The 12,973-nt window shown below is 41.3% G+C and overlaps 1 protein-coding gene across 1 annotated transcript in view; it reads right to left on the reverse strand.

The window, feature by feature from the left end:
- SGK3 (serum/glucocorticoid regulated kinase family member 3) overlaps positions 1-12,973 on the reverse strand; it is a 3,149,190-nt gene that overhangs the window by 41,238 nt on the left and 3,094,979 nt on the right. The gene's annotated exons all lie outside the window — the stretch shown is intronic.

Below are 12,973 nucleotides of genomic sequence, written 5' to 3' on the forward strand. Positions count from 1 at the left end.
CATGATCAATGATGAGTGTGTGGAGAGGGTTAAGAGTATTAAATTCCTGGGTGTACACATATCAGAGAATATCTCATGGTCAGGAAACACCTACCAACTGGTCAAGAAAGTGCACCCATGCCTCCCCTTTTTAAGAAGGCTGAAAAAAGCTAAGCTCCCTCCTCACAGTCTCTCCACCTAGAGGTGCAATAGAGAGCATCCTCACCTGCAGCTTCACAGTATGGTTTGTAAGCTGCAGTTACTGAAAGGAAGGCACTACAGAGTTGTGAGGGTTGTAGAGAAGGTAACAGGTACCAGTCTTCCATCAATACAACATCTTTATTTTGCAAGAAGCATCTGAAAGTCCACCAAAATAATACAGGACAACATGCATCCTGCACATGGACTGTTTAAGCATCTGGCATCATGCAGGAGATATCGCAGCATCCACTGCAGGACTAAAAGATTCAATAACAGTTTCTATCCTACAGTGATTAGACTTTTGAACTTGGGCACTAGTCCCAGGGGTCTGTAAACATAAAAGGTCAATTTGTATTTATTTGTGCAATATATACTTACATATATTGCAAGTAAGTGCAATATTTATTTATTATATCCATAGTCAGTATTATTTAACCCACTCAATTGTAATATTAGACAAATAACTTGGGCATTTCAATCTGTAGTGTGTTTTGTATTACTTTAAACAGGGTAGTTAATTTAACTCGGGGAAGGGTATTCTTTTCATACATGAGTGTTGGTAAATGTCTCTGCTCTTTCTTGCATGTATTGGGAATAGTATTGCATTTGTTAGTTATGTTTATTCCTCTACTTGTATGTGTTATAATCTCAAGAATTGAGCTGATGCACGAAGTTTCGTTTAGGCTACGTGTGCAGTTCTAAATGACAATAACGTTTACTTTGACTTCGATCTCTGTTTACTGGCTAGGCTTGTAATACTCTGCAGACTGACAGTCTGGTATTTACCTGTGAACCTAGGTGTCCAAGTCCCTAATGATCGAGTCAATTTTTAGAGTGGGTGTTGCCTGTGTGATAGGAGCAGGACTGCCCATATTTACCAAAGGACATAATGCTGCATTTTTTGAAATTAAGTTTGAGGCTGTGGTCCAAGCACTACTTGTTGGGCATGAGTTAGACCCTCCTGGGGACTATGCAGGTCATCTGGGATATTTATGATCAACCAAGTTTGCAGTGTTTGGCAACAGGCCTTTGGTGTCTGCTTTAATGTCAGAAAAATAGATACTAAAAATGGGTAGTCCCAGGATGAATTCCTGAGGTTCATAGGTTCATAGGGTGGTACTAGGCTATCAGCCCTAGGGCCTATACAAGCCTAGCCATAACAATTCCCTGGCTATTTCTTCCCACATTATGTACTTTCCTGGACCCCTGTCTAGCAGGGCGACTGACGTGATCCCTGGGGTGAATTTCCTTTCTCCCATCCAATCGTCAAGGTTCCTCTTGAAGAGGTCCAAAGAGGCACTCTGCTTGACATGCATGGGCAATCTATTCCAGAGTCTGGGGAGTCTCTGGGTCAGGAACCTATCCCTCCAGCATGTTTTGTTTATTGTGATGACAAGGTTTAGATCCCTGGAGCGTGTAGCTCTGAGGGATTGGGATTTCTTTAAGTGTAGCATGTCCAACAGCTCTGGGTTTGACATGGCCTTGTATGTTAAGCAGAGATCGCCTCTGAGTAGACGATATGAGACAGAGTATAGCTTGAGTTTTTTAAGGCGGTCAGCGTAGGGCATCTGCTTTAGGCCTGTGATTCTTTTAGTGAGGTATTTCTGAGGCCTTTCCAGTTGTTGCAGATGTCTTGAGAGGTACATACCAAATGGGGCATTGTATTCTATAATGGGTCTAATGAGGGATGAGTACAGTGGGACAATGACCTCCTTTTTTCTGGATGAAAATCCCTTCGTGATGAGGTGTGCCACATAGAAGGATTTCCTGACTGTTGTGGCGATGTGGTTATCGAAGGTGAGACCACTGTCCACCTGTGTCCCTAAGTCTCTTATCACACTTTCTGTGTTTAGTGTACTGCCACCTATATGGTAATTCATGGATACATGTTTTTTCCCAAAGGGGATAACAATACATTTCTTGGCATTGAGCTTGAGCCCATGGCTCTGGCACCAAGCATCTGTTTCTGTAAGGCCCTTTTGTAGAGTATCCACATCATTTGGGGATTCAATAATGACTCCCAGTTTGCAGTCATCTGCAAACTTTGTTAGCCAGAGTCCCTTAGTGTTGACCTGTACTTCAGAGAAGTAGATGCCAAACAAGAGCAGCCCCAGGACTGAACCCTGAGGTACTCCACTTGTCACTTGTCTGGAGCTGGATTTGGAGTCGGCTACTTTTACAGTGTGGGTTCTATCAGTAAGCCATTTAGCAACCCATTGGGTGACATAGGGATTAATGCCCAACTTAGTAAGTTTATCTATGATTCCAGAGTGGGGGATGGTGTCAAAGGTCTTGGCAAGGTCTAGATAGGCTGTGTGGACCACCTTACCCTTGTCCATGGCTCTAGAGACTGATTCAAAGAAGTCAATCAGGTTCAGGAGACAAGATTGGCCCTTCACAAACCCACACTGGGTGGGGTCCAGTGTTTGAAGGTTGCCAATGTCTTTGTTTATAAGTTCCATGATAATACGCTCCATGGCCTTGCAGATAAGGCTTGTCAGACTGATGGGACGGTAGTTTCCGGGATCCAAGGTGGATCCCCCCTTGTGGATTGGGATAACTGTAGCTCTGCGCCACTCAGTGGGCACGAAACCTGAGGTGAGGCTATGATTAAACATGACACTTAGGTGAGGTGCCAATTCATATTGTAGTTCATGTAGTACACAGCCCAGGATGTCATCTGGTCCCATGGATGCTGTATTCTTGGCTTTAGAGAGTGCATTTTGTACCTGTGTGGCCGTTATTACTGGAATTTGGCAATCTTCGGTATTGAGATGGGCCATTTAGGGGTGAGAGGGGGTGAAGTTGGCACTGAATCGATCTGACAGGATATTGGCAATATCCTTCAGATCAGTATATTTAATGCCATTCTGTTTTAGCTCAGAGCAGATCTGAGCATTGCCATTTAGATTCTTGACATAGTTATAGAATGCTTTGTGGTTGTCTTTGGAATCTTTGGCAATTTTATTTTCGTAACTAGCTTTGGAGGATTTTATGAGGCATCTCAGTTTCTTACTGAGGCTAGTAAGGGAGTTTTGCATCCTGGGATTTTCCTCTTTTCTGCAAAAGTTTCTTCCTTTTGTTGTAAAGTTTGTTTATGGCAGGGGACCACCAGATTGGCTTCCTTTTTTGGATGAGAGCATTTTGGTTCTATTTGGGATGGCACGATTCATGCATGAGTGGATGTGCTCGTACAGTGCCTTAGTGTAGGATTCAGCAGTTGAACTTTCAGTTCCGTCTGCATGGGTGTCATGAAGTTTGTCACTTCTGACTTGAGTAGCATGAAGTTGGCTTTGGAGAAGTTTTTTATGGTGGTTTCTTTACTGGGGGTTGGGGGTTGGATGTGGATGTTAAGGGTGATTAGCTTATGGTCAGACCTGAATAACGAGGGGTGACCATAGGTATGGAGCATTGATTTCCCATGTTGGTAATGACCAGGTCTAGGATATTGGAGCCCTGGTGGGACTATGGATTAGTTGATCCAGGGCGTTGGAATTTATGAATTCCAAGAACCGTTGCGCAAAGGTGTTGGGACATGAGTAGTTTTCCCAGTTAATGGCAGGGTAGTTAAAATCACCCAGTATTAGGGTGTTTGGTTCTATCTTAATATTTTCCAGTATGTTTAGAAAGGTGTAGTGAGAACCTTGGGGTATGGTGGGGGATCTGTAGCAAGCTACAATTTGGATTGCAGTCTTACCTAGTGTTAGTTGCACTTGGAGAATTTCAGACACATTGTGTTGGCCAACTAGCCTGGTGGTGTGAATATCCTTGGTGAATACTGACACTCCTCCATCTTTACTGTTTCGGTCCTGGTTTGGTGGCCGAAAAGTGTGGTAAGAGTTGTAGCCTGGTATTGCAGGGGTGCTCTCTGGAGCCTTGAACCAGGTCTCAGTTACTGCACAGATATCGATGTTCTCCATTTTTAGGAGTGCCTCAAGAGAGTGCATTTTGAGGTTTAGACTTCTAGCATTGAGTAGCATTACCTTCAGATTTTGCATGCTTGTACCTGTTACGGTGGTGGTTTTGTCGTTTGAAGTTTGCCTAAAAAAGGCACTATAGGGGTGGCAAGAGCCTTAGCCAGTAACCTGAATCCCAGGGGCGACAGGTGCAGACCATCTCTGGCAAAGCATCGTGGTCTGGCAATCATGTCATCCCAGGCAGACAGATAATGGATCCCCTTTGAATGACACCATAAGCTTAGCCAATTGTTGAAGTCAATCATTTTATCCTTATATTGTGGTATCATTCTGGGCGAAGGCAGGATGCTACTCAGGGCTAGGGTCATACCTGCCTGGGCCACATGATCCGAGAGCTCTTCCATGTCTCTTTTCATGTAGTCCAGGGAGGTACGTCTCAAGTCATTCACTCCAACATGGACAATGACAGAGCCATATTTGTACTTGTTGTGGAGTGACTTGAGTGCATGCATTATGTGGCGGATCCTGGCACCTGACAGGCAGCTGACTGTAATTTTCTCCTTATTCAACCTGGTGAGAGGGACATCAGTGTGCCGGACTATAGAGTCACCTATGACTAAAGTGTTAGGTACATTGTCTTGCCTTAGGGGCTGTTGCTGGGTGGCACACTGGCGTTGTGAACTATGTGACACATTGGTTGTGATTGGTGTTTGTTTGCGTTTCAGCTTCAGAGGTCTTTGTTGCTTGGGCAGGTTACAGTTAAGGGCCTCTGCATATGTGGATTTAGTGTTGCTATATGTGGGTGTTGGTGGTGCGGGTTTAGCACGGCTGTGTGTTGCTTGAGGTGTAGTGTGGGTGTTAACCTTCTCCTCCTGACTGTTTAGCACAATCTTGGGTGGAGAGAGCTTTGCTTCCATTTTGTCTATGTAAGTGCATCTCTCACAGGTTGTAGTGTTGGGTGGTAGAAGGAGAGGGTTGTCTGTGTACATGAGGCAATTGCTGCATTGCCCCAGTATGCCCAGATTCACCAGGTGGACAGGAGAAATTACCGGAAGCTGACCCTTGGACATGCCTGGTTTGGGGCTTTTTTTTTTTTCTTTGTAAAGTATAGGAGCTGTTTCCTTAGCAAGGTACTTTGCAATTATAGGCTGTTTAGTGCCTACTATTAATTTCTCCTTGTTAACAAGGAGAGTTCAGTGTTTGTATGAGTTTAAGGCTTCCTAGTGGTTTCCAGCAGGTATTAGAGAAAGTGCTAGTCACAGGGATGCTTAAAGGTAAGATTGAAAAGAATGCACTCTGCAGTGTGCACTAGAGAAGTTAGATGTGAAAGTAGGTAACTTGAGTTTTACCCGTTTAAAAAGTTAAGGTTTAGTAGAGAGTTACTATTTTTAAAACAGCAAGATGGATTGAAAGGGGTGGTCACTTTTGTATTTTGGTACTATGAAATACTGTAGGATGGCCAATAAATTTAAATAATTGAAGGGGTGGGATTTCAAAAATGATGATTTTGTGATTACTCACATAAGCCAGTGAAAGTAGAGAGAAATGAGATATATGGTCAGATTAACATAAGAGGCGGGCAACTAGAAAGACAGTGGTATTTAACAAGACAACTTAAATGGGTGGGAACCACTCGTTTAATTGAGTGTGTGTCTGCAACTTTTAACAGACTGAGTTCTGTCAGTGAACCAGTTTGTTATCATGTGGGTAACCATTGGGGTTTACATTTAAATTGATTAGCTTATCAATGAAGCCTGAGAGTGGAATGGTGTTGAAAGCTTTGACTATGACCAAGGCATGCTGTGTGAAGTAATTTACCTGACATTGATGCCTTTGTGACTTGTTAAAAAACAGTGGCCTTCTTTCTTAATCATGGCATGTTGTTTGCAAAGTTTCATCACATTTACTGTTTTCTATACAATTAATGAACTCACATCTGCTGTGTAATGAAGTAAAGGAAGCTTACAAGGGATCCCTACTGCAGATGTGAAGAGTGCCTTCAAATCTTCTGGATCTTCCACATATTAAAAAACTTCAAATCTTAGGTTCTAGAGAAGGACATTTAAATTTTAACAGAAGCTATGTAAGCAAAAGAACTTTCAGCATCTCTGCCAGGGATGAAATCTTGGAGGCTGGAACTTTCCTTTCTGGCATCCTAGAATGTTCAGTTCTAGGCCCCCTGACTCTTCTCTGTTCATAAATTATCTCAAGTCAGAACTCCCATAAGCCAACCTAATACTATGTGGATGACCTGCTAATTCTGAAATTAGGCATACAGGTCTATAGAAGGGTTCAGCAGACTACAGTAGTCACAAATATGCCAAGCTCTACATGTATACTCTTTTGCACTGCACGAAAACTAAAGTCTGCTAATACTCTTCAAAATACTGACATGTCAGCTGCATGGGTCATGGAAGCCACAAGCACATTTTTCTAATGTACCTAATTCTGCAGAAAGTCCCTTATTTTTGCTTCATTTTTGACTTGTCCTTTGGGAAATGTTTGACTTTTTTTGAAAATCTCTGAGAATTAAGGTCAGTCAATAATGCCAGAGTTTCATATTTCTTATTCTTCAGTAAATGCATTTTAATACAAAACGTCTTGCTCTATAAACTTTTAAGTAAATTGGAGTAATATTTAAAAATTGTCCCTCAGTATTTTTGTCTTTGTCCCTGATTCTTCAGCAAAGAAGTTGTGGTATGAAGAAAGACTGAAAAATCGGACAACAAAATTGGATATTTACCTGCCATTTTCAGAGAAAGTAAATGCATGCTAAAATCAAGTATTTCTCTTTCTCTATGTCCACCCTCAGAAGGTACAGTTGTTTAAAATCTTACCATAACAGTAGATGTTTTTTCCCTTCACTGTTGCAGTATTGCTTACATGTGGGATTCCCTGCCTAGGGCAGCCTGATGTCCGGCCAGTATACCAAAGCCTTTGATTTACGGTACGCTGTAGGTCACACATATGCTCCTCATGTAGGATAGGGGATAAAGATGACGTCTGGATAGACCATCCTCAGAAATGAAAACCCCAGTAGGAATGGCAGTCTAAGGAAAACCAAGAGATAACCAGTACATCCAAAAGATAAATGGACCAGGGGGGGGAGGAGGGAGGGAGTGAAAATTGCAACAGTGAAGGGCAGGACATCTACCATTATGATAAGATTTTGCACAACTGTACTATGTCCTTCCATAACACTGTTGGAGTATTCTTTACATGTGGGAGAATGCCAAAGCTCAAGAAGGAACATGGGAGGAGAAGGATCAGCAGAGCCCTCTATGAAGCCATGAAGGATGACCCTAGTAAAACCAGCTCTAGCTCTGGAGAGTCTATCCAACTTGTAGTGCTTGGCAAAAGTATGTACAAGTCCATGTAGCTGCCTCAAGAACAGAGTTAGTATCCAAACCCTTGCAAAAGCATTAGAACAACACATAGCTCTAGTAGAATGAGTCTTTACAGAACAAGGAAGGCTCGTACCATGAAAAGAAGAACACAAGGAAATAACTTTTGAAATCCAAGAAGAAATACTCTGCTTGGGTACAGCTAATCCCAAGGACCTGGGATGAAATGAAAAACAGCTGATCATATTTCCTAATAGTCTTAGTCTTATTCCAATAAAATCTGAGTTGTCTATGCACATCTAATGTGTGCAGCACCTCCTCACTAGCAGATTTTGGAGAATGGAAAAAATTAGGCAAATGAAAAGGACAACTTATTCACCACATTGGGCATAAAAGAAGGATTAGTATGCAAGGAGACACAGTCCTTACGAAACACCAAAAAGGAGGACAAGCCATAAGAGCTTGAAGCTCAGATATCCCTCTGGCAGAAGTAAGAGCTAACAAAAGAGCAGTCTTTCAACAGCAATGCTGCAAGGAAGCTGAAGCTGCAGGCTCAAAAGGAGCCTGATTCAATTTCTCCAAAACAAAATTAAAATCCCAGGAAAGAGGAACAGGCTGCCTGGGAGGCCTCATACGTAAGATGGTTTTAATGAATTGCTTGGCTTCAAACCTAGAAGCTAAAGGAGGAGATAAAGGCAGAGAAGAATAAGCCAACCAGCCATGAGCAATTCACATAAACAAGAGAGAACCAAAGAAACATCCACAGAAAGTGGATCCAGGTTACGAGAGAGACACCAAACAGAAAACCTCTTTCATTTTGATAGGCAGAATTTCCTAGTATTGGGTATCCTGGCCTCCTGTAGGATCCTAAGCACGTCCTCAGAAAAAAAGGTGTCTATGGGGAATCAAAATCCTATCACCCACAGTGTCAGCTGAAGACTGGACATGGATAAGAGATCTCTTGTCTTGTGCGAAGTAGGTCCATCCTGTGAGGTAACTTGTGATGACTGCCCTTGGCTAAATGCAGAAGTGGGAACCAATACTGTCTTGGCCAAAAGGGAGTCAACAACAAGATTTTGGGAGTGTCCTGTTGAATTTTGAACAGGACTTTTGGAATGAAAAGAATGTGAGGGAAAGCATAAAGAAACATCCCCTTTGTAGAAAATGAAAGGGCATCAGAGGAACTGGCACTCAGGCACAAAATAGAGAAAGTTGTCTGTTCAGAGGGAAGGCAAAAAGATCTACTTGAGGAGTACCTCACTGGTAGAAAATGTCCAGAAACATATCCTTGTGAGTATCCATTCATGGGATTGAGTTAAAGACCTACTCAGAGTGTCTGCCACAATGTTTTGACCTGAGGGAATGTAAACTGCCTGAACAGTCACTTGATACTTGACAGCAAGATCCCACACCAGGAGCACAAACCGGCAAAGAAGATAAGAGCTTGTCCTGTTTGTTTACATACCACATCACTGTGGTATTATCTGCAAATACCATGAGAGATCCTCGGGAGAAAAGAGGATGAAAAGCCTGAAGAGCCATCAGAAGAGCTCTCATCTCTTTGACAATGATGTGCTCCTTTTGTTGAAGAGGTGGCCACACACCCTGCATCTTTAGGAAGCCAAAATCTGCACCCCATCCCATGTCTGAAGGGTCTCAAATAGTGCATGTGGGTCACCGGGGGGGGTGATCTTATTAACTATACTGAAACAGTAGAACTTAAATGGATCTTGAGGATACAGGCTGATAAACATCATGGTATTAATGTTTGTGTCCCTTTAAAACCTGTATTGAAAGGGAGGAAATTGGTTTAATGAAGTGATGAATTAACATAGCTGATTGAACATCTAACTGTTTTTAAAATGAGCTGTGATTTTATGTTTTTATGATCTGAAGAAGCGTTGGTTTTACAATGTGAAAGTGCTTATCTGGTCCATTTTTATAAATAAATACTTTTACTGTGTGAAGCTGTGGTGTTCCTGCCAATTTTTATGCTTTGGATGTCTGAAGGGTCTGTGAACAGTTCCTGAGAGAGAAGAAGGGATGAAAATGGGGCCCTGGGGTTTAAGGACAACTGCTGGATCCACCTGGGAAGTTTCTTCTTGAGATAAGGCAGAAGAAGAACTACACATTCTAGAGGATGTGCATGTTGAAGCTAAATTGACTTCAGAAACCACTGAAACGTCATGTGGAGTTTGGCCAGAGTAAGCAGAGGGATGGTGGATGCCATGAATCCCAGAGCTCTCAGAAGCTCCCTGCCTGTAATAAAGGCCAGAGGAAGAAGAGTTTGAAAGAAGGAAATGAGAGTTAAGGCCTTGGGAGGTGGCACGGATGCCAGCATAGGCACAGTCTGAATCCTGTAACCCATAAAAACATGATCCTGAGAAGCAGTCAGAAAAGGCTTTTTGAAGTTTATTGTGAACCTCAGGCTCTGACGAAGGGAAATGGCAAAATAAAGATTCTGCAACAGCATCTCTGGAGAGGATGCCTGAAACAGGTGGTCATCCAAGTAAGGAAATACCTAGATCCCATGAAGCTTGCAAAAAGCAATCACAGGAGCGAGGCACTTGGTGAATACCCTTAGGGGAGCAGAAAGGGCAAAGCATAGAACTGAAAATTCTAGAAAGTAACAGATAAACACAGAAACTTCCTGAAAAGGGGATGGATCAGAATATGGAGATAAGCATCCTTGAGATACAGAGACACCATATAAGCTTGAGGAAGCAAAAGAAGGAACAGAGTCTGAAGGGACAACACTCAAAAAGTGGGCACCTCCAGAAAAGTGTTTAGATGAGAGAGGTCTAGCACTGGTCTCCAAGTACCTTCTTTTCTGGGAATTAGAAACTTAATAAAAAAAACCTCCTCCTTTGGGACACAAGCACCTCTTGAACAGTACCCTGAGTCAGAAAGTCCTGGAGCACCTCTGGGAAAAAAGGGGGGAGCTGTTCCTGAGGAGACAGAGGAATGCCCAAAAAAGGAGGAAGGGATTTCCACATCATGAAATACCCCTGGCAAATAATGGACAATGGACAGAACCTAAGAATCCTGAACAATCTGTAGCCAAACAGGAAGAGAAAAAGAGAGGTGAAGAGAAAGAGGAATGTAGCTGGGAAGAAATGGATAGTCAGACAGCACCTGGTTTATTTGGAAAGGAAGACTTCTGAGTCCCTGAAGTCTGAGTAGCCTTAGCAGGAGGAGCCTGCTTGTCACCACTTTTTCCCTTAGGAGGAGGGCAAGATTGCCTGTGAATAAAGGCTGGCTTATTGGGGTAGTTTCTCTAAAATTTAGGAACAGGAGAGACAAACACGTTTGAGTTCCTGCAAAGCCTTCTTCTTATCCTGAAGGGACTTAAACAAACTGTAGTTCCGCACATGCTACAGCATGCATATGAGGACTGCATCTAGTATGCTTGATGCAGAAGATTCATATATGTGTAGAATATCACCTGAAGGTTACTGGAATATCCTTGTTCCTACAATGCATATCCATGTCATCTGTCTTGGGTAAACAGCACCTGACTGCTTATATTTCCTGGACCATCAGGAATCCAGCACTGTCCTGCAGGTGACTGCTGTGAAGCTACCAAGGTGAATACCTTCTGAAAGGGTACAAAGGTTTTAGATGTACTGCAGAAGTGCTTTCTTAAGCTTACTGACACTGTTGCCGAATAATCAACAAGACTTCTAGCAAGTGGACAAATTTCAGATTTTAAAGAGAATGTCATCATGGCACTTACAACTTTGCTATAAGGAAAAGACTTGATTTTCACATGCCATTTCAGTATTGTGATCTAGTAACAGTAGAGAAGAAACTTAAAGACCAGCAACTGCACCCAAGGAAAACCCAATCTACAGCCCATACTTGGACTAAAAAGATGTGCTTCCTTCAAGCTCACCGTGTAGGTGATAGCGTACAATTAAGAGATTTTGGTGTATTTCTCAGTGAATGTCTTTTTTAAACCCATTGTTAAGGGCCAGCACACCCGCGGTACTTCCCCCAGGCTGTTTCACCAAATTTTTTTTTTTATTTATATCCATCCTTAATTCCTAACTAGGGTGAATCAGTGTAGTTCGATAAAATTTGATGGTTTGAATATTGGACATGTTATTCCATTTTTAGATGTGGTATTAGATATATCTGATGGTAAAAATATTGTTACTTGTCCTAATAAAAAATTCGAAGGAATATGCCAATATTTACATGGCACTAGTGGGCATCCTTCTCATATAATTAATGCTCTACCCTATGGTGAAATGTTACGCATTCATAGATTATGTAATAGACCTGATATTTTTCATAAAGAAATGAGTTCTTTGGTTAATTCTTTTTTAACCCGAGGTTATAGTAAAGATACTTTGAATAAAGGCTTTATTAGATTGCTTACAGGGGTTAAACCCTCAGTTGTAAAGTCAATTCATGATATTAATAGTAACTCTGTGGGGTGGGATTTAATACGGCATAGTAGCTTAAGGGAAGAGAAGGATAGTATTTATTTTGTAACTACATTTGGCTGTTTCACTAAACATTTACTTGATATAGTCAGCCGTTTTTGGCATTATTTATGTTCTTTAAGGAATGTGCAACAATGGTTAAATTTGAATATAAAGTTTTCTTATCGTAAAGGGAAAAATATAAAAAATTTTTTGGTAAAAGCAAGGTTTGTCATGCCCTCTTTAAGATTGTATAGAGAACCCGTTAGAGTTGGAACTTTCCCTTGTGGGAAGTGTAAAGCTTGCAAGCATATTGTAACTAATTTTGAATTAATTAATAATGTCAGATTCAATAGTCATGGTCTTTTTAGTTGTAACTCTGTTGGTGTTATATATACTTTACAATGTCCCTGTAACAAATTTTATATTGGAGAGACAAAAAGGGCATTTAAAACTAGACTTTTAGAACATGTTAGGGATATTAGGAATTTTAAAATGGATAGTCCTGTAGCAGCACATTTTGCAGAATTTCATAATAAATGTAGTGAAGGTTTGAAAGGGACAGTATTAGAACAAATTTGTGTTTCTGTATTTAATAATGTTAGCATGAAAACTCTTTTACTTCAAAAAGAAGCTGTGTATATTTTAAAATTTAAAACTATGTCTCCTTTTGGGCTAAATGAAGAGCTCAATTGGAAGGCATTATCTTACTAAGGTGTTTTTCAAATTGATTAATTGTATAATTACTTTAGTGCTTTTGTATACATTGCTGTGTTACTCAAAGCAATTTATTCTCCTTGAAGGCTTTGGCTGAGACGTCAGAGAGTTATTTCAGCTTTTATTAAATTTCTTTGGTGGATATTGTGTTCGTTGTTTGTTTCCTGGTTGCTTCCTGTTGTTCCAGTTTGAATCAGTGTAGTTCCCTATTTTGGCCACTAGATGGCAGCAGACCCTTGGACATAAAAGCTCTTATGGTCCCTCAAATCTCAGCTGTTAAAACTAATTTCAGCGATCCTAGTCTGAATTGAATAATTTAGCATCTCCCCAAAACAAATACAGGTGGCAAGAAGGTAGGAAGGCATACAGCTAGTCAGGTTAATAT

The sequence above is a fragment of the Protopterus annectens genome, chromosome 3.part1, assembly GCF_019279795.1.
Source record: "Protopterus annectens isolate FY-2018-M chromosome 3.part1, PAN1.0, whole genome shotgun sequence".
Taxonomy (NCBI): Eukaryota; Metazoa; Chordata; order Ceratodontiformes; family Protopteridae; genus Protopterus; species Protopterus annectens.